This window comes from Triticum urartu, chromosome 4A, assembly GCF_056163025.1.
Source record: "Triticum urartu cultivar PI428250 chromosome 4A, HENAU_Tu73, whole genome shotgun sequence".
Classification (NCBI taxonomy): Eukaryota; Viridiplantae; Streptophyta; class Magnoliopsida; order Poales; family Poaceae; genus Triticum; species Triticum urartu.
The window spans coordinates 84,862,776-84,885,226 of NC_141876.1; positions in this window are offsets into that span (position 1 = coordinate 84,862,776).

Consider the following 22,451-nt stretch of genomic DNA (forward strand, 5'->3'; position numbering starts at 1 on the left):
AGCTCCACCGTTCAATGTAAACACATATCCGGTTTGCGATTTAGAATCGTCCGGATCAGTGTCAAAGCTTGCATCAACGTAACCATTTACGATGAGCTCTTTGTCACCTCCATAAACGAGAAACATATCCTTAGTCCTTTTCAGGTATTTCAGGATGTTCTTGACCGCTGTCCAGTGATTCACTCCTGGATTACTTTGGTACCTCCCTGCTAGACTTATAGCAAGGCACACATCAGGTCTGGTACACACCATTGCATACATGATAGAGCCTATGGCTGAACCATAGGGAACATCTTTCATTTTCTCTCTATCTTCTGTAGTGGTCGGGCATTGAGTCTTACTCAACTTCACACCTTGTAACACAGGCAAGAACCATTTCTTTGCTTGATCCATTTTGAACTTCTTCAAAACTTTGTCAAGGTATGTGCTTTGTGAAAGTCCAATTAAGCGTCTCCATCTATCTCTATAGATCTTGATGCCCAATATATAAGCAGCTTCACCGAGGTCTTTCATTGAAAAACTCTTATTCATGTATCCCTTTATGCTATCCAGAAATTCTATATCATTTCCAGTCAACAATATGTCATCCACATAAAATATTAGAAATGCTACAGAGCTCCCACTCACTTTCTTGTAAATACAGGCTTCTCCAAAAGTCTGTACAAAACCTAATGCTTTGATCACACTATCAAAGCGTTTATTCCAACTCCGAGAGGCTTGCACCAGTCCATAAATGGATCGCTCGAGCTTGCACACTTTGTTAGCTCCCTTTGGATCGACAAAACCTTCCGGTTGCATCATATACAACTCTTCTTCCAGAAATTCATTCAGGAATGCGGTTTTGACATCCATTTGCCAAATTTCATAATCATAAAATGCGGCAATTCCTAACATGATTCGGACAGACTTAAGCATCGCTACGGGTGAGAAGGTCTCATCGTAGTCAATCCCTTGAACTTTTCGAAAACCTTTTGCAACAAGTCGAGCTTTATAGACAGTAACATTACCGTCAGCGTTAGTCTTCTTCTTGAAGATCCATTTATTCTCAATTGCTTGCCGATCACCGGGCAAGTCAACCAAAGTCCACATTTTGTTCTCATACATGGATCCCATCTGAGATTTCAAGGCCTCAAGCCATTTCACGGAATCTGAGCTCACCATCGCTTCTTCATAGTTCATAGGTTCGTCATGGTCTAGTAACATAACTTCCAGAACAAGATTACCGTACCACTCTGGTGCGGATCTTACTCTGGTTGACCTACGAGGTTCAGCAACAACTTGATTTGAAGTTTCATGATCATCATCATTAACTTCCTCACTAATTGGTGTAGGTGTCGCAGAAACCGGTTTCTGTGATGAACTACTTTCCAATAAGGGAGCAAGTACAGTTACCTCATCAAGTTCTACTTTCCTCCCACTCACTTCTTTCGAGAGAAACTCCTTCTCTAGACAAACTCCGAATTTACCAACCAAAGTCTTGCCTTTGGATCTGTGATAGAAGGTGTACCCAACAGTCTCCTTTGGGTATCCTATGAAGACACATTTGTTCGATTTGGGTTCGAGCTTATCAGGTTGAAGCTTTTTCACATAAGCATCGCAGCCCCAAAGTTTCAGAAACGACAACTTTGGTTTCAAACCAAACCACGGTTCATAAGGCATCGTCTCAATGGATTTCGATGGTGCCCTATTTAATGTGAATGCGGCCGTCTCTAAAGCATAATCCCAAAACGATAGCGGTAAATCAGTAAGAGACATCATAGATCACACCATATCTAGTAAAGTACGATTACGACGTTCAGACACACCATTACGATGTGGTGTTCTGGGTGACGTGAGTTGTGAAACTATTGTTTCAAATGAAGACCAAACTCATAACTCAAATATTCTCCTCCACGATCAGATCGTAGAAACTTTATTTTCTTCTTATGATGATTTTCAACTTCACTCTGAAATTCTTTGAACTTTTCAAATGTTTCAGACTTATGTTTCAGTAAGTAGATATACCCATATTTGCTTAAATCATCTGTGAAGGTGAGAAAATAATGATATCCGCCACAAGCCTCAACATTCATCGGACCACATACATCTGTATGTATGATTTCCAACAAATCTGTTGCTCTCTCCATAGTACCGGAGAACGGCGTTTTAGTCATCTTGCCCATGAGGCACGGTTCGCAAGTACCAAGTGATTCAAAATCAAGTGGTTCCAAAAGTCCATTAGTATGGAGTTTCTTCATGCGCTTTACACCGATATGACCTAAACGGCGGTGCCACAAATAAGTTGGACTATCATTATCAACTCTGCATCTTCTGGCCTCAATATTATGAATATGTGTATCACTACTAACGAGATTCAACAAAAATAGACCACTCTTCAAGGGTGCATGACCATAAAAGATATTACTCGTATAAATAGAACAACCATTATTCTCTGATTTAAATGAATAACCGTCTCGCATCAAACAAGATCCAGATATAATGTTCATGCTCAACGCTGGCACCAAATAACAATTATTTAGGTCTAATACTAATCCCGAAGGTAGATGTAGAGGTAGCGTGCCGACTGCGATCACATCGACTTTGGAACCATTTCCCACGCGCATCGTCACCACGTCCTTAGCCAATCTTCGCTTAATCCGTAGCCCCTTTTTCGAGTTGCAAATATTAGCAACAGAACCAGTACCAAATACCCAGGTGCTATTGTGAGCATTAGTAAGGTACACATCAATATCATGTATATCACATATACCTTTGTTCACCTTGCCATCCTTCTTATCCGCCAAATACTTGGGGCAGTTCCGCTTCCAGTGACTAGTCTGCTTGCAGTAGAAACACTCAGTCTCAGGCTTAGGTCCAGACTTGGGTTTCTTCTCTTGAGCAGCAACTTGCTTGTTGTTCTTCTTGAAGTTCCCCTTCTTCTTCCCTTTGCCCTTTTTCTTGAAACTGGTGGTATTATTGACCATCAACACTTGATGCTCCTTCTTGATTTCTACCTCCGCAGCCTTTAGCATTACGAAGAGCTCGGGAATTGCCTTATCCATCCCTTGCATATTATAGTTCATCATGAAGCTCTTGTAGCTTGGTGGCAGTGATTGGAGAATTCTGTCAATGACGCTATCATCCGGAAGATTAACTCCCAGTTGAATCAAGTGATTGCAGTACCCCAGACATCTTGAGTACATGCTCACTGACAGAACTATTCTCCTCCATCTTGCAGCTATAGAACTTATTGGAGACTTCATATCTCTCAATCCGGGCATTCTTTTGAAATATTAACTTCAACTCCTGGAACATCTCATATGCTCCATGACGTTTAAAACGTTGTTGAAGTCTCGGTTCTAAGCCGTAAAGCATGGCACACTGAACTATCGAGTAGTCATCAACACGTGACTGCCAGGCATGCACAATGTCTGCCGTTGCTGGCGCAGGTGGTACACCTAGCGATGCTTCCAGGACGTAACTTTTCTGTGCAGCAATGAGGATAATCCTCAGGTTACGGACCCAGTCCGTGTAATTGCTACCATCATCTTTCAACTTTGCTTTCTCAAGGAACGCATTAAAATTCAACGGAACAACAGCACGGGCCATCTATCTACAATCAACATAGACAAGCAAGATACTATCAGGTACTAAGTTCATGATAAATTTAAGTTCAATTAATCATATTACTTAAGAACTCCCACTTAGATAGACATCCCTCTAATCATCTAAGTGATCACGTGATCCATATCAACTAAACCATGTCCGATCATCACGTGAGATGGAGTAGTTTCAACGGTGAACATTACTATGTTGATCATATCTACTATATGATTCACGCTCGACCTTTCGGTCTCCGTGTTCCGAGGCCATATCTGTTATATGCTAGGCTCGTCAAGTTTAAGCTGAGTATTCCGCGTGTGCAACTGTTTTGCACCCGTTGTATTTGAACGTAGAGCCTATCACACCCGATCATCACGTGGTGTCTCAACACAAAGAACTTTCACAATGGTGCATACTCGGGGAGAACACTTTATACTTTGATAATTTAGTGAGGGATCATCTTATAATGCTACCGTCAATCAAAGCAAGATAAGATGCATAAAAGATAAACATCACATGCAATCAATATAAGTGATATGATATGGCCATCATCATCTTGTGCTTGTGATCTCCATCTCCGAAGCACCGTCATGATCACCATCATCACCGGCGCGACACCTTGATCTCCATCGTAGTATCGTTGTCATCTCGCCAATCTTATGCTTCTATGACTATCGCTACCGCTTAGTGATAAAGTAAAGCATTACAGGGCGATTGCATTGCATACAATAAAGCGACAGCCATATGGCTCCTGCCAGTTGCCGATAACTCGGTTACAAAACATGATCATCTCATACAATAAAATTTAGCATCATGTCTTGACCATATCACATCACAACATGCCCTGCAAAAACAAGTTAGACGTCCTCTACTTTGTTGTTGCAAATTTTACGTGGCTGCTACGGGCTTAGCAAGAACCGTTCTTACCTACACATCAAAACCACAATGATAGTTTGTCAAGTTGGTGCTGTTTTAAACTTCGCAAGGACCGGGCGTAGCCACACTCGGTTCACCTAAAGTTGGAGAAACTGACACCCGCCAGCCACCTGTGTGCAAAGCACGTCGGTAGAACCAGTCTCGCGTAAGCGTACGCGTAATGTCGGTCTGGGACGCTTCATCCAACAATACCGCCGAACCAAAGTATGACATGCTGGTAAGCAGTATGACTTATATCGCCCACAACTCACTTGTGTTCTACTCGTGCATATGACATCTACGCATAAAACCAGGCTCGGATGCCACTGTTGGGGAACGTAGTAAATTCAAAAAATTTCCTACGCACACGCAAGATCATGGTGATGCATAGCAATGAGAGGGGAGAGTGTTGTCCACGTACCCTCGTAGACCGAAAGCGGAAGCGTTAGCACAACGCGGTTGATGTAGTCATACGTCTTCATGATCCGACCGATCAAGTACCGAACGTACGGCACCTCCGAGTTTAGCACACGTTCAGCCCGATGACGTCCCTCGAACTCCGATCTAGCCGAGTGTTGAGGGAGAGTTTCGTCAGCACGATGGCGTGGTGACGATGATGATGTTCTACCGATGCAGGGCTTCTCCTAAGCACCGCTACAGTATTATCGAGGTGGACCATGGTGGAGGGGGGCACCGCACACGGCTAAAAGAACAAACTGATCAATTGTTGTGTCTCTAGGGTTCCCCCTGCTCCTGTATATAAAGGAGCAAGGGGGTGCGGCCGGCCAGGAGAGAGGGCGCGCCAGGAGGAGTCCTACTCCTACCGGGAGTAGGACTCCCCCCTTTCCTAGTTGGATTAGGACTTGGGAGGGGGAAAGAGGAGGGAGAGAGGAAGGAAGGGGGGCGCCACCCCCCTCTCCTTGTCCTATTCGGACTAGGGGGAGGGGCGTGCGGCCCAGCCCTGGCCGCCTCTCCTCTTCTCCGTAAAGGCCCACTAAGGCCCATTAACCTCCGGGGGGTTCCAGTAACCTCCCGGTACTCTGGTAAAATCCCGATTTCACCCGGAACACTTCCGATATCCAAACATAGGCTTCCAATATATCAATCTTCATGTCTCGACCATTTCGAGACTCCTTGTAATGTCAGTGATCACATCCAGGACTCCGAACAACCTTCGGTACGTCAAAACATATAAACTCATAATATAACTGTTATCGAAACATTAAGCGTGCGGACCCTACGGGTTCGAGAACTATGTAAACATGACCGAGACACATCTCCCATCAATAACCAATAACGGAACCTGGATGCTCATATTGGTTCCCACATATTCTACGAAGATCTTTATCGGTCAGACCGCATAACAACATACGTTGTTCCCTTTGTCATCGGTATGTTACTTGCCCGAGATTCGATCGTCGGTATCTCAATACCTAGTTTCAATCTCGTTACCGGCAAGTCTCTTTACTCGTTCCGTAATACATCATCCCACAACTAACTCATTAGTTGCAATGCTTGCAAGGCTTAAGTGATGTGCATTACCGAGAGGGCCCAGAGATACCTCTCCGACAATCGGACTGACAAATCCTAATCTCGAAATACGCCAACCCAACAAGTACCTTCGGAGACACCTGTAGAGCACCTTTATAATCACCTAGTTACGTTGTGACGTTTGGTAGCACACAAAGTGTTCCTCCGGTAAACGGGAGTTGCATAATCTCATAGTCATAGGAACATGTATAAGTTATGAAGAAAGCAATAGCAACATAATATACGATCGTGTGCTAAGCTAACGGAATGGGTCAAGTCAATCACATCATTCTCCTAATGATGTGATATCATTGATCAAATGACAACTCTTTTGTCTATGGTTAGGAAACTTAACCATCTCTGATCAACGAGCAAGTCAAGTAGAGGCATACTAGTGACATATTGTTTGTCTATGTATTCACACATGTATTATGTTTCCGGTTAATACAATTCTAGCATGAATAATAAACATTTATCATGATATAAGGAAATAAATAATAACTTTATTATTGCCTCTAGGGCATATTTCCTTCACCAACAAGGCCCATTAGCCCCCGGGGGGTTTCGGTAACCCATCCCGTACTCCGGTAAAATCCCGATTTTACCCAGAACTCTTCTGATGTCCAAATGTAGGCTTCCAATATATCAATCTTCATGTCTCGACCATTTCGAGACTCCTCGTCATGTCTGTGATTATATCCGGGACTCCGAACTACTTTCGGTACATCAAAACATATAAACTCATAAAACCAATCATCACAGAACTTTAAGCCTGCAGACCCTACGGGTTCGAGAACTATGTAGACATGACCGAGACATGTCTCCAGTCAATAACCGATAGCGGAACCTGGATGCTCATATTGGTTCCTACATATCCTACGAAGATATTTATCGGTCAAACCGCATAACACTATATGTTGTTCTCTTTGTCATCAGTATGTTACTTGCCCGAGATTCGATTGTCGGTATCCCAATACCTAGTTCAATCTCATTACCGGCAAGTCTCTTTACTCGTTTCGTAATGCACTATCCCACAACTAACTCATTAGTTGCATTGATTGCAAGGCTTATAGTGATGTGCACTACCGAGAGGGCCCAGAGATACCTCTCCAACAATCGGAGTGACAAATCCTAATCTTGATCTATGCCAACTCAACAAGTACCATCGGAGACACCTGTAGAGCACCTTTATAATCACTCAGTTACGTTGTGACATTTGGTAGCACACAAAGTGTTCCTCCGGTATTCGGGAGTTGCATAATCTCATAGTCATAAGAACATGTATAAGTCATGAAAAAAGCAATAGCAGTAAACAAAAACGATCAAGTGCTAAGCTAACGGAATGGGTCAAGTCAATCACATCATTCTCCTAATGATGTGATCCCATTGATCAAATAACAACTCATGTCTATGGTTTGGAAACTTAACCATTTTTTATCAATGAGCTAGTCAAGTAGGGGCATACTAGTGACACTATGTTTGTCTATGTATTCACACATGTATTATATTTACGGTTAGTACAATTCTTGAATGAATAATAAACATTTATCATGAAATAAGGAAATAAATAATAACTTTATTATTGCCTCTAGGGCATATTTCCTTCACATGTATTGCGTGAAGGTTGAAAAAAGTTTGAGATTATTAAAGTATGAAACAATTGCTTGGCTTGTCATCGGGGTTGTGCATGATGAAAGCATTCTTGTGTGACGAAAATGGAGCATGACCAAACTATATGATTTTGTAGGGATGAACTTTCTTTGGCCATGTTATTTTGAGAAGACATGATTGCTTAGTTAGTATGCTTGAAGTATTATTATTTTTTATGTCAATATTAAACTTTTATCTTGAATCTCTCGGATTTGAATATTCATACCACAATAAAGAAAATTACATTGAGAATTATGCTAGGTAGCATTCCACATCAAAATTCTGTTTTTATCATTTACCTACTCAAGGACGAGCAGGAATTAAGCTTGGGGATGCTTGATACGTCTCCAACGTATCTATAATTTTTTATTATTCCATGCTATTATATTATCTGTTTTGGATGTTTAATGGGCATTATTATACACTTTTATATTATTTTTGGGACTAACCTACTAACCCAAGGCCCAGTGCAAATTGCTGTTTTTTTTCCTATTTTAGTGTTTCGCAAAAAAGGAATATCAAACAGAATGAAACCTTCAGGAGAGTTATTTTTGGAACAAACATGATCCAGGGGACTTGGAGTAGACGTCAAGAAAGGAGCGAGGAGGCCACGAGGCAGGGAGGCATGCCTGCCCCCCTGGGCGCACCCCCCACCCTCGTGGTCCCCTTGCAGCTCCACCGACCTACTTCTTCCTCCTATATATATCCATATACCCCGAAAACATCCAGGAGCACCACGAAACCCTATTTCCACCGCCGCAACCTTCTGTACCCAAGAGATCCCATCTTGGGGCCTTTTCCGGAGCTCCGCCGGAGGGGGAATCAATCACGGAGGGCTTCTACATCAACACCATAGCCTCTCCGATGATGTGTGAGTAGTTTACCACAGACCTTCGGTTCCATAATTATTAGCTAGATGGCTTCTTCTCTCTCTTTGGATCTCAATACAAAGTTCTCCTCGATCTTCTTGGAGATCTATTCGATGTAATTCTTTTTGCGGTGTGTTTGTCGAGATCCGATGAATTGTGGGTTTATGATCAAGATTATCTATGAACAATATTTGATTCTTCTCTGAAATCCTTTATGTATGATTTGTTATCTTTGCAAGTCTCTTCGAATTATCAGTTTGGTTTGGCCTACTAGATTGATCTTTCTTGCAATGGGAGAAGTGCTTAGATTTGGGTTCAATCTTGCGGTGTCCTTTCCCAGTGACAGCAGGGACAGCAAGGCACGTATTGTATTGTTGCCATCGAGGATAAAAATATGGGGTTTATATCATATTGCTTGAGTTTATCCCTCTACATCATGTCATCTTGCCTAATGTCTTACTCTGTTCTTATGAACTTAATACTCTAGATGCATACTGGATAGCGGTCGATGTGTGGAGTAATAGTAGTAGATGCAGAATCATTTTGGTCTACTTGCCGCGGACGCGATGCCTATATACATGAACATGCCTAGATATTCTCATAATTATGCACTTTTCTATCAATTGCTCGGCAGTAATTTGTTCACCCACCGTAATACTTCAAAATTAGGGTTTGAAACTTAGGTAATTAATTTCTTCTGCTTAACCCAAGAACAAATTGGATCGATTTTTGATAAATCGAATTCAGTAGCTGCCTTCTTTTTGGGCATGAAGAAGTGTCAAACCAAAATATGCTATTTTGAGAGAAGCCACTAGTGAAACCTATGGCCCCCGGGTCTATCTTTTATCATATAAGTTTCTAATCTATTTTATTTTGCAATCTTTACTTTCAATCTATATCATAAAAAATACCAAAAATATTTTTCTTATTATCTCTATCAGATCTCACTCTTGTAAGTGACCGTGAAGGGATTGACAACCCCTTTATCGCATTGGTTGGGAGGTTCTTATTTGTTTGTGCAGGTACGAGGTGACTTGCATGTAGTCTCCTACTAGATTGATACCTTGGTTCTCAAAAACTAAGGGAAATACTTATGTTACTTTGCTGCATCACCCTTTCCTCTTCAAGGGAAAACCAACGCAGTGCTCAAGAGGTAGCACAAAACTATTGCAAGGAATCAAACATATCATATTCAGTGATCTACAAGCTTTATGTAGGATTTTATGACTAACCATGTGAATGACCAATTCCTGTCATCTCTCTAAATAGATATAAGCGAAGCAAGAGAGTTTAATTCTTTCTTAAAAAGATATGCCCATGCTCTAACAAATATAAGTGAAGCAAAAGAGCATTCTACAAATGGTGGTTTTATATGTAAAGAGAAACGGGCAATCCAAACTTCAAATGATATAAGTGAAGCACATGAAGCGTTCTATAAAGCCATACTCAAAAGATATAAGTGAAGTGCAATGATCATTCTATAAATCAACCATGGACTATATCATACAAGCATGGTGCATCAAAGAAAAGTGAAAACTAAATGCAAAAGACGCTCCAAGATTTGCACATATCGCATGAACGAAACGAATCCGAAAACATACCAATACTTGTTGAAGAAAGATGGGATGCCTTCCGGGGCATCACCGAGCTTAGACGCTTGAGTATCCTTGAATATTTACTTGGGTGACTTGGGCATCCCCAAGCTTGAGCTCTTGCCTCTCTTCCTTCTACTCACATCGAGACATCCTCGATCTTCGAACACTACATCCACACAAAACTCAACAGAAAACTCGGTAAGATCCATTAGTATAATAAAGCAAATCACTACTCTAAGTACTATTTAAAACCAATTCTTATTTTATTTTTTTCATTGTAGCTACTGTAATATAACTTTTCCATGGCTTAATCCACTGATAGAAATCAATAGTTTCATCAAAACAAGCAAACTATGCATCAAAAACAGAATTTGTCTTAAACAGGACAGTCTGTAATAATCTGAACATTCACCATACCTCTGGTACTCCAAAAATTCTGAAATAATTAGAAAAAATAAAAACATTGTATAGAAAGACAGTGCAAAAAGTTTCATAACCGTTTGACGTTCCAGTAAAAAATGTAAAATCGCGCACTACAGCCAAAGTTTCTGTCTTGCACCATACAAACCAACAAGCAATTTAAACATCCTAAAGGTGAACCTTGGCACATTATTTTTATTTTTAAACTTTATAAAAGCACACAACAGAAATAAATGACTCTCTAAAACTTCCGGGTTGTCTCCCTGGCAGCGCTTTCTTTAAAGCCATTAAGCTAGGCATATAGTGCTCAAGTAATGGATCCACCCAGATCCCAAGGTATATCAAAGCCAATTTTAATTAATAATGATTTGTGATTTAGTAGTGAGCACAAAGCAACATATATCAAGCAATAACGAAGTCTAACTCTCTTCCTATGTATCGGCATGTCATAAAAGAACAATTCATGCACACATAGTAAAGGCTAATGCATAGTATAAACAGTTTCTTGCAATTTTATCGTGTTGGAAACATGGAGAGGCGGAGATGTAGTTCCTCTCTCATAATAATTGCAAGTAGGAGCAGAAAGCACATGCATATTATATCTATAAAAATCATCATGTGTAGTAGTGAAACGCATCCCATCAATATAATTCTTAATAAGGGCAAACTTCTCCAATATAGTGTAGTCGGGAGAATTCAAAAAGATAATAGGACTATCATGCCTGGGTGCAATAGCAAAAATTTCATGTTTAACATAAGGAACTATAAAAAGTTCATCTCCATAAGCATAATTCATATTGGCATCTTGGCCACAAGCATAGCAAGCATCATCAAATAGGGATATTTCAAAAGAATCAACGGGGTCATAACAATCATCATAGCATTCATCCTTTGGTAAATTCGAAGGGAAATTAAAAATGTATGAGTTGAAGAGTTACTCTCATTATAAGGTGGGCACGGGTAGCTAATCTGCTCTTCCTCCTTTTGTTCTTCGCTCTCCTCATCATCTTTTTCATCCAATGAGCCCACAGTTTCATCAATTCCTTCTTCCATAGACTCCTGCAAAATATTAGTCTCTTCTTGGACAGTGGAGGAGTCCTCAATATATGGTTTAACATAGGCATTAGAAGCATAATTATCATAACAATATTTAAGTATGGCAAAATTTTCAGATTTGTAAATAGTAGCATCATACTTTCCAATCAAAGAAGCAATTTCATAAGCACCCTTAAAAGCAAAAAATTCTTCAATTTGTTGAACATCATAGTAATTATAAACACCCTTAGCATATGAAGATATGATTCCATTATCACTAAACTCACATTGGTAGGGAAGGTGTTTCTTAGGGTCTTCAGAACAACAAGTAAAATCATATATTTCACATAAATCCCAAGCATAGCATTGCAAACGAGGAATTTGATCCAGTAAAAGTTTCCCTTTTTTAGATATGCGGTGTCGCACATAACAAGCATGCTCATCTAAATATTTTCCCCCAACTAAGCTAGTTGGGGTTTCAGCACGAGCACATAGGAGTCGAAGATGATCCAAGTAAAAAGCTTCAGGAGTGTGATAGATTTTGAGTGGTTCTTCAACCATTGGTGTAGTAGGTACAACTAATTTTTTTGGTATTTTGCGTTTCCTACCCATAACTAAAGATAGAAAACAAGAGCACAAAATAAAAACTACTTAGTGATAAAGAAAACAAGCACACACGAGAATATTCACCCCACGCTATAACTCCCCGGCAACGGCGCCAGAAAAAGGTCTTGATAACCCACAAGTATAGGGGATCGCAACAGTTTTCGATAAGTAAGAGTGTCGAACCCATCGAGAAGCTAAAGGTAGAACAAATATTCCCTCAAGTTCTATCGACCACCGATACAACTCTATGCACGCTTGACGTTCGCTTTACCTAGAACAAGTATGAAACTAGAAGTACTTTGTAGGTGTTGTGGGATAGGTTTGCAAGAATATAAAGAGCACGTAAATAAAAACTAGGGGTTGTTTTAAGTAAAGAAGCAATAAAGTTAGTATAGTGAGTGTGAAAAAGTGGTGGTAGGAGTTGCGAAATTGTCCCTAAGCAATTGACTACTTTACTAGACCGATAGCAAGTTTTATGTGGGAGAGGCCACTGCTAGCATGTCATCCCTAATTTGGAATTCTATGCACTTATGATTGGAACTATTAGCAAGCATCCGCAACTACTAACATTCATTAAGGTAAAACCCAACCATAGCATTAAGATATATTGGTCCCCCTTCAATCCTGTATGCATCAATTTCTATGCTAGGTTGAAGCTTCCATCACTCTTGCCCTCCAATACATAGTCCTATCAACATACAACTAACCCTACGATGTGATCCACGCGCGCTCTCATGTGTTGGGCACCAAAGGAAAGCAACATAACCACAAGCAAATTAAACCAATCATAGCAATTCACCAATTACCGATAGGACAACGAAAAACTACTCAGACATCATAGGATGGCAACACATCATTGGATAATAATATGAAGCATAAAGCACCATGTTGAAGTAGAGGGTACAGCGGGTTGTGGGAGAGTGGACCGCTGTAGATAGATGGGGGAAGGTGATGAAGATGTTGGTGAAGATGACGGAGGTGTTGGTGTAGATTGCGGTGACGATGATGACCCCGGCGGCATTCTGGCGCCACCGGGAGAGAGGGGAGAGGGCCCCCCTTCTTCTTCTTCCTTGACCTTCTCCCTAGATGGGAGAAGGGTTTCCCCTCTGGTCCATTGCCTCCATGGTGGCGGAGGGCGAGAGCCCCTCCGAGATTGGATCTGTCTCTCTGTTTCTCTCTGTTTCTGCATTCCAGATTCTGCCTTTTCACCGTTTCTTATATTCCCAGAGATCCGTAACTCCGATTGTGCTGAATTTTGGACACGATATTTATCTGGATATTGGCTTTCCTACGGAGAAAGAAGGGCACCAACCGCCTTACAGGGTGCCTGCGAGGGCCCAGGGCACGCCCCCTGCCTCGTGGCCCCCTCGGGCATCGTCTCGCGTTGATTCTTCTTCCCCAAAATCACATATATTCCAAAAAAATCTCCGTCTGTTTTTATCCTGTTTGGACTCCGTTTGATATGGATTTTCTGTGAAACAAAAAACATGCAACAAACAGGAACTGGCACTGGGCACTGGATGACTGGATCAATATGTTAGTCCCAAAAATAGTATAAAAAGTTGCCAAAAGTATATGAAAGTTGTATAATATTGGCATGGACCAATCAAAAATTATAGATACGACGGAGACGTATCAATGCATAGCAACGAGAGGGGAGAGTATCGTCTACGTACCCTCATAGACTGTAAGCGGAAGCGTTATGACAACGCGGTTGATGTAGTCGTACGTCTTCACGATCGACCGATCTAGCACCGAAGGTATGGCACCTCCGCGATCTGCACACGCTCGGCTCGGTGATGTCCCGCGAACTCATGATCCAGTAAAGCTTCAAGGGAGAGCTTCGTCAGCATGACGGCGTGATGACGGTGATGATGTTGCTACTGGAACAGGGCTTCGCCTAAGCACCGCTACAATATTACCGATGTGGATTATGGTGGAGGGGGGCACCGCACACGGCTAAAGATCAATGATCAACTTGTGTGTCTATGGGGTGCCCCACCTCCCCCGTATATAAAGGAGTGGAGGAGGAGAAGGGGCGGCCTCCTAGGCGCGCCCCAAGGGGAGTCCTACTCCCACCGGGAGTAGGATTCCCCCCTTGCCTTGTTGGATTTAGGAGAGAATGAAGGAGGAGGGAGGAGGAAGGAAAGGGGCGCGGCCCCCCTCCCAATTCGGATTGGTCTAGGGGACGCCCCCTCCTTTGCTCCTTTCCCCTCTCTCCCACTAAGGCCCAATAAGGCCCATATACCTCCCGGGGGGTTCGGGTAACCTCCCAGTGCTCTGGTATACTCCCGTTTTCACCCGGAACCATACCGGTGTCCAAACATAGGCTTCCAATATATCAATCTTTACGTCTCAACCATTTCGAGACTCCTTGATATGTCCATGATCAAATCCAGGACTCCGAACTACCTTCGGTACATCAAAACACATAAACTTGTAATACCGATTGTCACCGAACGTTAAGTGTGCGGACCCTACGGGTTCGAGAACTATGTAGACATGACCGAGACATGTCTCCGGTCAATAACCAATAGCAGAACCTGGATGCTCATATTGGTTCCTACATATTGTATGAAGATCTTTATCGGTCAAACCGCATAACGGTATACGTTGTTCCCTTTGTCATCAGTATGTTACTTACCCGAGATTCGATCGTCGGTATCTCAATACCTAGTTAAATCTCCTTACCGGCAAGTCTCTTTACTTGTTTTGTAATGCTACATCCCGTAAGTAACTCATTATCTACATTGCTTGCAAGGCTTATAGTGATGTACATTACCGAGAGGGCCCAGAGATACCTCTCCGACAATCGGAGTGACAAATCCTAATCTTGATCCATGCCAACTCAACAAATACCATAGGAGACACCTGTAGAACAGCTTTATAATCACCCAGTTATGTTGTGACGTTTGGTAGCACACAAAGTGTTCCTCCGGTATTCGGGAGTTGCATGATCTCATAGTCATAGGAACATGTATAGTTATGGAGAAAGCAATAGCAACAAACTAAATGATCATCGTGCTAAGCTAACGGATGGGTCAAGTCAATCACATTATTCTCTAATGATGTGATCCCGTTAATCAAATGACAACTCATGTTTATGGTCAGGAAACATAACCATCATTGATTCAACGAGCTAGTCAAGTAGAGGCAAACTAGTGACACTTTGTTTGTCTATGTATTCACACATGTACTAACTTTCCGTTTAATACAATTCTAGCATGAATAATAAACATTTATCATGATATAAGGAAATATAAATAACAACTTTAATATTGCCTCTAGGGCATATTTCCTTCAGCTACCATCATCTTTCAACTTAGCTTTCTCTAGGAACACATTAAAATTCAAAGGAACAGAAGCACGGGCCATTTATCTACAACAACATAGACATGCAAAATACTATCAGGTACTAAGTTCATGATCAATTAAAGTTCAATTAATCATATTACTTAAGAACACTCACTTAGATAGACATCCCTCTAATCATCTAAGTGATCACGTGATCCATATCAACTAAACCATGTCTGATCATCACGTGAGATGGAGTAGTTTTCAATGGTGAACATCACTATGTTGATCATATCTACTATATGATTCACGCTCGACCTTTCGGTCTCAGTGTTCTAAGGCCATATATGCATATGCTAGGCTCGTCAAGTTTAACTCGAGTATGTTGCATGTGCAAAACTGGCTTGTACTCGTTGTATGTGAACGTAGAGCTTATCACACCCGATAATCACGTGGTGTCTCGGCACGACGAACTGTAGCAACGGTGCATACTCAGGGAGAACACTTGTACCTTGAAATTTAGTGAGAGGTCATCTTATAATGCTACCGCCGTACTAAGCAAATGCATAAAGGATAAACATCACATGCAATCAATATAAGGGATATGATATGGCCATCATCATCTTAGGCCTTTGATCTCCATCTCCAAAGCACCATCATGATCACCATTGTCACCGGCTTGACACCTTGATCTCCATCGTAGCATCGTTGTCGTCTCGCCAACTATTGCTTCTACAACTATCGCTACCGCTTAGTGATAAAGTAAAGAAATTACATGGCAATTGCATTTCATACAATAAAGCGACAACCATATGGCTCCTGCCAATTGCCGATAACTTTTACCAAACATGATCATCTCATACAACAATTTATATAATCACGTCTTGACCATATCACATCACAACATGCCTTGCAAAAATAAGTTAGACGTCCTCTACTTTGTTGTTGCAAGTTTTGCGTGGCTGCTACGGGCTTAGCAAGAACCGTTCTTATCTACGCATCAAAAACCACAACGATTTGTTGTCAAGTGTGTTGTTTTAACCTTCAACAAGGACCGGGCGTAGTCACACTCGATTTAACTAAAGTTGGAGAAACAAACACCCAGCAGCCACCTGTGTGCGATGCACGTCGGTAGAACCAGTCTCATGAACGCGGTCATGTAATGTCGGTCTGGGCTGCTTCATCCAACAATACCGTCGAATCAAAGTATGGCATGCTGGTAAGCAGTATGACTATTACCGCCCACAACTCTTTGTGTTCTACTCGTGCATATAACATCTACGCATAGACCTGGCTCGGATGCCACTGTTGGGGAACGCGGTATTTCAAAAAAATTCCTACGATCAAGCAAGATCTATCTAGGAGATGCATAGCAACGAGAGGGCAGAGTGTGTCTACGTACCCTCATAGAACGAAAGCGGAAGCGTTAAGTAACGCGGTTGATGTAGTCGAACGTCTTCGCGATCCAACCGATCAAGTACCGAACGCACGACACCTCCGTGATCTGCACACGTTCAGCTCAGTGACGTCCCTCGTACTCTTGATCCAGCTGAGGCCGAGGGTGAGTTCCGTCAGCACGACGGCGTGTTGACAGTGATGATGAAGTTACCGACGCAGGGCTTCGCCTAAGCACTACGACAATATGATCAAGGTGTAATACTGTGGAGGGGGCACTGCACACGGTTAATGATCAACTTGTGTGTCTATGGGGTGCCCCCTTCCCCCGTATATAAAGGAGGAGAGGAGGAGGGCCGTCCACAAGGGCGCGCCCAAGGGGGGGAATCCTACCCCTAGTAGGAGTAGGTTTCCCCCTTTCCTAGTCCAAGTAGGAGAAGAAGGAAGGAAAGGAATAAGAGAAGGAAAGGGGGCCCTTAGCCCTAGTCCAATTCGGTTTGGGCTAGGGGGGGCGCCACACCTTAGCATGCCTCCTCTCTTCCACCATTAGGCCCATGAGGCCCAATAACTTCCCCCGGGGGGGTTCCGGTAACCCCAGTACTCCGAAACTTATCCGAAACGACCCGAACCATTTCGGTGTTCGAATGTAGCCTTTCAATATATGAATCTTTATGTCTCGACCATTTCGATACTCCTCGTCATGTCCGTGATCACATCCGGGACTCCGAAAAACCTTCGGTACATCAAATCACATAACTCATAATACATATCGTCATCGAACGTTAAGCGTGCGGACCCTACGGGTTCGAGAACTATGTAGACATGACCGAGACTCATCTCCGGTCAATAACCAATAGCGGAACCTGGATGCTCATATTGGTTCCTACATATTCTATGAAGATCTTTATCAGTCAAACCGCATAACAACATACGTTGTTCCCTTTGTCATCGGTATGTTACTTGCCCAAGATTCGGTAGTCGGTATCATCATACCTAGTTCAATCTCGTCACCGGCAAGTCTCTTTACTCGTTCCGTAATGCATCATCCCATGACTAACTCATTAGTCACATTGATTGCAAGGCTCATAGTGATGTGCATTACCGAGAGGGCCCAGAGATACCTCTCCGATACACGGAGTGACAAACCCTAATCTCGATCTATGCCAACTCAACAAACACCATCAGAGACACCTGTAGAGCATATTTATAATCACTCAGTTACGTTGTGATGTTTGATAGCACACAAGGTGTTCCTCCGGTATTCAGGAGTTGCATAATCTCATAGTCATAGGAACATGTATAAGTCATGAAGAAAGCAATAGCAATAAACTAAACGATCATAGTGCTAAGCTAACGGATAGGTCTAGTCCATCACATCATTCTCTAATAATGTGATCTTGTTCATCAAATGACAACACATGTACATGGCTAGGAAACTTAACCATCTTTGATTAACGAGCTAGTCAAGTAGAGGCATACTAGGGACACTCTGTTTGTCTATGTATTCACACATGTACTAAGTTTCCGTTTAATACAATTCTAGAATGAATAATAAACATTTATCATGAGATAAGGAAATATAAATAACAACTTATTATTGCCTCTAGGGCATATTTCCTTCACTATGGGTCCATAGCTAGTAGCTAGATGGCTTCTTCTCTCTCTTTGATTCTCAATACAAAGTTGTCCTCGATGTTTTTGAAGACCTATTCGATGTAATACTCTTTTGTAGTGTGTTTGCCGAGATCCGATGAATTGTGGATTTATGATCAGCTTATCTATGAATATTATTTGAATCTCCTCTAAATTTTTATATGCATGATTTGATATCTTTGCAAGTCTCTTCGAACTATCGATTTGGTTTGGCCAACTAGATTGGTTTTTCTTGCAATGGGAGAAGTTCTTAGCTTTGGGTTCAATCTTGTGGTGCTTGATCCTAGTGACAGAAGGGGAACCGACACGTATTGTATTGTTTCCATCGAGGATAAAAAGATGGGTCTTCATCATATTGTTTGAGTTAATTCCTCTACATCATGTCATCTTGCTTAAGGCATTACTCCGCTCTTTATGAACTTAATACTCTAGATGCATGCTGGATAGCGGTCGATGTGTGGAGTATTAGTGGTAGATGCAGAATCATTTCGGTCTACTTGATACGGACGTGATGCCTATATTCATGATCATTGCCTTAGATATCGTCATAACTTTGCGTTTTTCTATCAATTGCTCGGCAGTAATTTGTTCACCCACCGTAATAATTTCTATCTTGAGAGAAGCCACTAGTGAAACCTATGGCCCCCGGGTCTATTTTCCATCATATAAGTTTTCGATCTACAATTCTAGTTTCCTATTTACTTTCTTTGTAATCTTTTACTTTCCATTCCATAAACCAAAAAATACCAAAAATATTACTTTACCGTATCCATCTATATCATATCTCACTTAGCTAACAACCGTGAAGGGATTGACAACCCCTTTATCGCGTTGGGTGCAAGTTGTTGTTTGTTTGTGCAAGTATTCAGTGGCTTGTTGTGTTGTCTCCTACTGGATTGATACCTTGGTTCTCAAAAGCTGAGGGAAATACTTAGTCTACTTTGCTGCATCACCCTTTCCTCTTCAAGAGAAAAACCAACGTAAGCTCACGAGGTAGCAATGTCCTCGAACTTCTCTGTCATCTTGGGTGCCGCCCTTCTTGCTTCTCCTTCTCCACCTCTCACTTCCTCCCATGGTTCCTAGGCACATGGGTGGCCAGAGCAAGCCCTTTTTTGTTGAATCACCACCTTCATCTTCATTGACCATGGTGGTATTGAGAAAATTGGCAATGAAGGCGAGCCACTCGCTTTTGCTCATTCAATTTCACCCAACAATGCATAAATATGAAGCGCTTCTTCTCCGTCTTGTGGTACAATGTCCACGCGCATGCGGGCTAGTAAAGGAAGTCAATGAAATGGTCAACAAGTTGCAAGATTGAACAAATCAACCAAATGACCAACACATAGAGAAACAAGTCACAAAACTTATGAGCTCGAGGAGTGACATGCCACTTGGCTACTGGTTTTGCACTTGTTTGTATGAGCTGCAAAACATGTTGACGTCCTCTTGGATGATGTGTCATCTATGGGCTAGCGACTTTGGATTGCGATCATGGATCACTTTCTTGTAGTAGGGATCATATCAATTTTGCTCATGAAACCAAGCATGAAAACTTTGCCAAAAATGTCCATGAAACGGATACACACTAGCGGCCAACCATACCCCACAGATCAAATCATCCTCCTTGTTCGAGTAGGCGGTTCCCTCGAAGTCTGGCTGCATAGTGTACGCATGTTGGGTCTTGCTTCGGCTGGGAGTCATCCACTTGTCAGTCTTCGTGTCCGCCTCCGTAGTGGATAATGTTCATCATTGCCTCGTCGTTTGTTGCCATCGCGCCTGGTCGAGGCATTTCAACAAACCATAATCAGACATTAATGGACGAGAGCTCTCCAACGGGAATCAGTGATCGAACCAGCGTCGGCTATTCCATGAAGAGGCAATCATTGTCGAGGTCGATGATGAAATGACGCTCGATGGCCGCCGGAGATGAAGGAGGTCACTGACTGTTGTGGCGATTTTGCGTGCTGAGTGTACCGAGGTACTTGATGGCGTAGTAGTAGGATGGCCTCAGCTAGACGGGCCATGGTTGCGATTGATCGAGCGACACTAGCTCAACGGTGCGCTTTGGATGATTAGTTATAGCCTGAATGGCCGCTATCGCCTTCTTCTTTGCCTTGACACGCGTGCCTTGGCGTTGCGCGAACGCGAGCTCCTTTGGGTCAGGGCCTTGTGGGACGACGATTATCGTCTTTGCCTCCTCCGACAGCTCCATCATGAAGGTGGATGGCGGAACAGCAAGGGGGTGGGTCCGTGCAGAGGAGGGGGAGGGGCGGGCTTTTGTGCAGGAGGAGTGGCACGATTGTGAGAATGTGCGGTTTTGCCTCAGTTTGGGGTAGATCCGGATGTCGGAGTCTGACATAGTGGATGTCCGGACTCCCCCAAACCTCCTCTAAGTTTGGTACCAGTTTGCGGGATTTCAGATGTTGGCCATATTTTAGGTGAGACGTGTTTTATGGGCGAAAAGTGTTTGATCTAAATATTTGTGATAGATTTTGTGATCCTTGTTGAGTTGTCTTATCTCCTTAACTTTCGTTGTATCAAAATATTGCTAATCTTGAACTATCAAAACGTCACATATGTAGGAGAAGCCATTAAGACAAACGGCAGATCAGCGGTGCTGCCCACGTCCTCTTGAATGGCGTACCATCGATGGGCTAACGGCTTTGGATTGTAATCATGGATCACATTCCCACGGCAAGGATCATATCACTTTTGCTCATAAAATCAATCATGCACACTTTGCCAAAACGTCGTGCCCTTTTGCTTTGTGCCATGAAACGGATCCACACTAGTGGTCAACCACGCCTCACAGATCAACTCATTCTCCTTGTTTGAGTAGGCGATTCTCTCAAAGTCTTGTTGCTTGGTGTACGCCTGCTAGGTGTCTGCCAGCTGGGTGTCCGACTAGGAGTCATCCATTTGTCTGTCTTTGTATCTGCCTCTGTCGTGGATAGTGTTTATGATGCCTCGTCATCCGCCAACGTTGCGCTTGGTTGGGGCATTTAGGCAAACAATAACCAGGCACAAAAAGACGAGAACCATATAGCGGGAATCAGTGACCAATCAAGTGTCGCCTACTCTGTGAAGACATAGTAGTTGCTAAGGTCAACGGTGAACAACACTCGATGCCTAGAGGTGAAAGACGCTGCAAACTGCTGTGACGATTGCTGCGTGCGGGGCATACGGAGGTGTTGGGCGACCTAGTAGTAGGACGGCTTCAGCTGGACGGGTCAAGGTTGCGATACCGGGCGGCACTGGTCCAGTGATGCGCTTCGCGTGACGAGTTAAAGGCACGAACGAACAGTACCTTCGCCATGATGCGCGAGCCTTGGCGTTGCGTGGACGCGACCTTGCGGGCTACCTCCGCCTGTTCCGACTCGTGCAGGACGATGAACATTGTCTTTGGCTTCTCCGACCATCACAACGATGGACGTCAAAATGACGTGGGATTTGGGTGAAGCCAACAGGAGGGGTGGGCTTTCATGCAGGAGAAACAGTAGAATTTTGAGAATGCGCGGGCTCTGGCTTGATTTTGAGTGAGTCCGGAATGTCAAAATCTAACATGGTATACGTCTGGACTCCCCTACACCTTTCCTTGATATGGTACCGGTTTCTCGAAGTTGGAACGTTCATTTTAGACGAGCCAAATTGGATGGGCTAAAAGCGTCCTGTCTAAGTTTGGTCATAGTGGGGAGTAACTTATACTAGTGTCATGCATATGACACTAGTCTAAGTTACTATGCACAGGAGTAACTTAGACTAGTGTCATATGCATGACACTACTCTAAGTTACTACCTCCATAGTGCAAAGTATCTTAGTAGTAGTGTCATAGTTTATTTCATTTATTGCCTTATAGACTCATTTTACTTCGGGAAGCGCTATGTTACAGTAATATATTATGTTACT